Here is a 6,000-nt window from a genome sequence, read left to right on the forward strand (position 1 = left end):
CACACAAGTACAGCTGTGAGTTGGCCCATGCTTTAGGTCAAAGTGAATAAGTGGTCTCTATCCACCCCACATGCTCCTCCTATATATACAACATGATGCCAGCATATTGAGTAGACTTGAAAATCTAATCAAAATTCAGCAAATCTTTGCCGTCATAAGTTCTCAAGTTCTCTAAAAAATAAGTCACTTGCAAAACTGAAGAACCCAATCCAGAAGCAGATTTAGTCTAAGTTATTTATGTTGTTGTAAGTCTTTGTTCATTTGTGCTTAAACTGTAAGCCTACTCTTCTTATTTAGAAGCTGGTTGTAGGTGTCTTAAATTCTCAAAGTGTGCTTGTTGGAAGTATGTTTCCAAAAGCTTTTGAGTGGTATACTAGGCTAGATTTAGTCTAGGTGTATTAGTGGTCCTTGGCTAGAGTTAGTCACGTGGAGGTGCTTGCAATTGGAGCATTACAAGTGAGGAGGGACTACGGGGGTTAGTTCCTAGGTTACATAAGCATTATTGTAAGGGTAAGGGATTATGAGAGTTAATTCCTAGCTTATGATTTGTAACCTGAAATTGCTTGGTTAGTGGAGTTGAAATCCTACTGGGGTAGGTCGTGGTTTTTAATCCCTTGAGTAAGGAGTTTTCCACGCTAAAATCATGCCTTCTTTACTTACTGCAATGCATAAGTGAACTAATACATAACCAGGTCCCTCATATATTGTTTGGTGAGCGCACGACCGCCAACACATATATATACACTGAAGTCTTAAGAAAAGGCGATTGTGGCTACGGCTACTGTGAAAGTTTAAAGTTTTAAATATAATCATCGGGGACTATCCGAATGGAATAATTGTATGCATGTAACCTAACTGACCACACTAGATGGCAGCCGGAGTTTTACAACTCAATTAGTTAAGGAAATAAACAAAATTTTCCTTTATTAAATATCTTTACCATGTTATGCGAATGATTTTGCCATGTTAAGCCAATATCTTTGCCATGTTAAGTGAATGATGTTGCCTTGATAAGAAAGTACCTTTGTCATGTTAAACAAGATACTTTAAACGGATGCAACTAATGTCATACCAAAAATCATGCCAAAGCGAATAAGAGACGTCCTTTTTTAAGCACCAAAAAATAAGGGCCCTCTCTTATGAAGAAAAAACTTCTTATAAAGAAGGTTGAAAGCCTGGAAATCAGTACCAAGTGTGGTTCAGACATCTCGGTAAGGTAACCGAAATTATCAAAGTCCAAGACTTTCGGGGGACTGAGATCGAAAAATTGGGTACTTCCCATTCGAAGGCTCGGGGGGGAAGAGCTACAGGCAAACCCGACCTTCTGAGTTGTAAGACCCAGAGGCAAATGACAACTGCAAAGTCAGTAAGAGAAGCTGTAAAAACCAAATTTCAGGGAAACCTTGATACTAAACCAAAACGACAAACACAATTGTTCAAAACAAATTAAAACAAGGGCACGCAAGCCTTGAAATAAATAAAGCAGGGGTGCACAGGCCCGTTAGAGTTATCTGGATTCAAAATTTAAGAGTATGACGGATCACCATCAGTAGAAGAAGCCTCTGGACCTTCACTCTCAGAGCTACTATCCTCCGACGATCGCAGATTCGCCATAGCAGAGTTCGCGACCATGAAATCTACGTCAGCATATAGCAAGGCCTCTGACAGGTCTAGCTGCTTGTCCAAGGCCTCTAGAAAGGCATCCCGGCGAGACTTCAGAATGGCAAGATCACGTATCAGGCTGGCTTTATGAGCTTGGGTAGCCCTGCGCCACTGCACACTCTCTAGCCTTGCCCGGAGACAGGCTCGGGAAACCTCCGAACATCTCAACAGGCCCCGAGCGGCTTCCAGCTCGCTTGTCAAGCGGCAAACACACACCTACAAGCTTTGGAGTTCGGAATTATTTTTCTATATGAACCTCTTTTCTTCGTCCAGCTGCTGCTTTGCTTTATCCTAACTCAGCCGCAGGGAATGCTTCAGGATTCAGATTCGCGGCATCTTATTCGGAGCGTTTCAACATCCCGACATAGTTGGCAATTTTTAGTGGTGACGGAGTCTAGCATTTGCATCTTCCCCGCCTTGGTGGTTATGGAGGTGGTGGAGGTATAGCATGAGAGGATCTAGTTGGCAAGCCGATACAACATGACCTTTAGGTTCGAAACGGAAAGCCTTGGGTGAGTAGAAAGCTTGTCGATTTCATTGGTGCTAACGTGCAATGGTAAGAGTTCGAGGCCTGCATGCTTCGAAGGGTATGCCGGTCCTTCATGCTCTAGGGGGAGGGGGTGTTCCAGCCTTGCCACTCCAGGGGTTGAAGGATTTTCCTCCCCCCATCAAGGTTGATCACGCCCTGATTTTCTTGCACACCTTTCCACGCCTCAACAAGGCGGTGTCGGGAGTGCACTTGGGAGCCAATCTCGTCGGTCGATGGTATATAATTTGCAAAGGACTTGGGATTTTGCGTTTCCAGCCTCCAAAATGCTGGGTGGTGGTGGATATAATATTGGAAAGGGCAGTAGCACTTGGGGGATCCTCCGAGCGGATGATCTTCGGGTAGGGATTCATGAGTACCGCCGTGAAGGTAAAACAAAGGAAAAATGCGGGGAAATATTTAAGAACAAGGGTCGAAGTCTCACCGTGGTTTTTGCCTCTCCACCACTCCGCGGTCAAACTCTTCCAAGTCTTGGTTACCCCTACAGTGGCTCTCAGTAGGTCCAGTGCCCAATTAAACATTCCCGATATGAAGTTCGAGGCCACAGGGGTAGATACATGTTTATAGAATGTTATACGACAATAAAGGGAAATTCGATCGATGAAGGGAAGGTTCTAGAACTTACGAGTGTTGTTCCATGTCTGGAAAGGGCTTTGAGGAGGCATGGTGGAGAAGATCTGTTCGTATCATCACAAACCGATCACATCAGCCCCGGTCAAAGTCATCTTCGATGCTATAAATTAGATTGCGAGGGAACAAATGGATTTTCCCCTCCGAAACAAGAGCGGGGAGTAAAGTTACATTAGGTGCTCAATGGAGAAGGCGAGTCCAGCGCAGTCAGTAAGTTCCTAAATGCAGTACACGATCCTCTACAGCTGAGGAGTGAGTTGGCCTAAGCAAACTTGGTACCTATGGCAGAAGGTCTCCATTAAACATGGAACTGGTAAGGTGAACCCGATGGCAAAGGGGTAAGTAGCAACCATGGAATACCCCTCTACATGGTTAGTCATTCTACCCTCAGGACCGACGGTGAGGGCCACGACCTCCGGACCCTAATTTTGGTCGGCATAAACTTAGGGTAGATCCTCATCGGTTATCAGGGAGTTAATCTCGCCTACAGATTCATGGATGGTGTCTATATGGAAATCCCCCTATACACATAATCAAGGGGCAAAATTTCTTTTGCGAGGGATCCCAAGTCAATTTCTTTGGTCATGGTTGCTTTGGGGCTCTTCTCATGCCCCGAAGTTGGGGAATTATCAGAAGAACAAGAGGAAGAAGGGGTTGAGTTTGCAGGGCGTTGGGCAGACAAAGCCATAGTTGAAATTGAAGTTAGTATTCTAGTAAAGAAGGTGTGAGTCCTAAGTAGAGAAAATCTAAACTTTATGCAAGGAAGGAAATACTTTGCTTGAATGGAAAGATTGGGAAAAGATTTGAGGTTTATATAAGGAAGAAAATCTTTAAAATCCCAAAAGCGGAGGAGTCATCAGAGACGGCGAAACATGAATGATCGCCTTCATTTCCTCTTGGTGCTTCGGTTGATTGGCCCGACATTTGAGATCTTAGGATGTTTCGGGATCTGACGGGACTTGAATAAATTCAAAATCTCTTTCACTTCTCGAGAAAATCTTTTCGAATCTCGAGAAGTGGGGGGACTATTTGTATTTGGAAAAATGCGGAGTATACAACTGTACCAATACGAGTAGGACACGTGGCATAGAGGAAAAGTCATAAGGCGAGTCAGCACTGTTACGACCGGTGGTAGCACCATGGTACCGGAGAAGTACCATGCCCGGTGGTGAAGTATAATAGCTCGGGAAGAGGCTTCAACGGTCTTCCGTTATAAGTCAAGCCAGGCATTACAGATACGGTGTAATCAGATTTTATGGCTCTCTTCATTATTCATTATTACCCTGTATTCAATGCTCATTATGGGCTGGGGCATAATACATGGAATATGTGCCCCTAGCTCTTATTATAAATAGAGGCTGTCATTCCCATTGTGAGGACACAAAATACAAGATAATATACTCACTTCTAATAAAAATTCTTTGCATAAGCCTTTAACTTTATTGTGTTCATATCAAGCTACGGTGTCACGACTAGACCGGAATAGAGAACTACGTCGGGGACAATCGTTTACTGCCCAGGCTTTTTCCTTATTTCTTGATCATTTACGCATATTTACATTATTTCTATACAAATAGTCTAATCTTATTGGTCACTCTGATCTATGTGTCCCTGATCACGCCTGCAAATTCAACTTAACCATTTTACAGGTAAACACTTAGGTTGGATGGACTGAAGTCATTGTCAAATTCATGGTGAACACCAACACAAAAGTTGTAGTTATGTGCCATAGAGATAATAGTTGCTAAAATATTTAATAATGTATAGAAATCATAATTACCTATACAAGAATGTACCCTTTGGCTGATTTAGAATTCTGAATTTGACTAAAAAAGTATTAGTCGAATTGTAAAAATATAATTACATTATGATATATAATAAAATTATATGTCAAATGTTGGAAGTTTGATATTTTAGAAAATTCATGAAATAATTATAAGCACTCTATTAGATCATAAAAATTCAGTTCGATAAGACAAAATTAACACACACAAGAAAAGATCTAATACTATTGGAAAACTAATTAAATTTCACATGTAGCTTGCAAATGTGACATTGAAAAGAGAAGAAATGACATCTCTTTTCTGCATGCTTCATCATCATCATTTTTATACAGTAGCCAAAAAAATTGTATTTTTGTATGATTTTAAAGTATTAGTAAAAGGATGACTTTTATTCTCTTTCCTTAAATTGAATAAAAAATGAAAATAGTATTGCTAGCTGCCTTGTAAATTCATGTTAGTTTATAATATATATATAAAAAAAAAACAGCATTTAGCAACGGATGATTTCCGTCGTTAAACAACATATTTTCATAGCTAAATCAATCTAGCGACGGATTAGTAACATTTTATGTATATGCATTCAATCACATGCAAGGGAAGAGGTTTAATTGTATGTTCACTGCAGTTTTAGTACTCCATTGATAAATTTACTCGCTCTTTGCACCATCGTGTAAAACATCAATGAAGTTACGAAATAAAATCAACAAATTAAAAAAAAAATCATTCGTGAATTTGTCCGAGATATAACAGACAATATTTTATGTATATGCATTCAAATTAATTGAATAATTAATTTGAATGCATACACATACTTTGCAAACTCAAATTAATTCTTTATACCTTTCATTTTTCTTGTTTCTTTTTACTTTCTTCCGCACACGCTACTTTCGTGCTTTTTGTAGTTACAACCAATACCGTTAGCAACTTCCTTGTTTCTCCAAAATTTTCTCTCAGATAAATGCACATACAATGTTTATCGCTGATGAAACACTTATAGTTTTATGATAATCTAGAGAATTTATTGCTAGGACCATAAATCCATATGGTTTCAAGAAAAATCATGATTTGATTCCTAGGTAGTACCTCCGAAGCTTCAAGTTTTTGCATTTGTTAGTTTCACGATCGTTCTCTATTTTACCTGCATAAAGAAGACACAACTGCAAATAATTATTAAAAAATTGATTACCTTTTGTATCGACCTAATTTTCCAAATACTGGAAAAAATAGTTTACCTTCAATATACATCATTAATAGAATTTAGATTAGTTTTCTCAAATATCTATCTCTAAAAAATAAAAAAATAAAAATTGAGAAGCACAAAAGAAGAAATTGAAAGGAGAAAAAGTAAAAACCGTACAAAAACTAAATGAGAACTAA

Source organism: Lycium ferocissimum, chromosome 5, assembly GCF_029784015.1.
Source record: "Lycium ferocissimum isolate CSIRO_LF1 chromosome 5, AGI_CSIRO_Lferr_CH_V1, whole genome shotgun sequence".
Taxonomy (NCBI): domain Eukaryota; kingdom Viridiplantae; phylum Streptophyta; class Magnoliopsida; order Solanales; family Solanaceae; genus Lycium; species Lycium ferocissimum.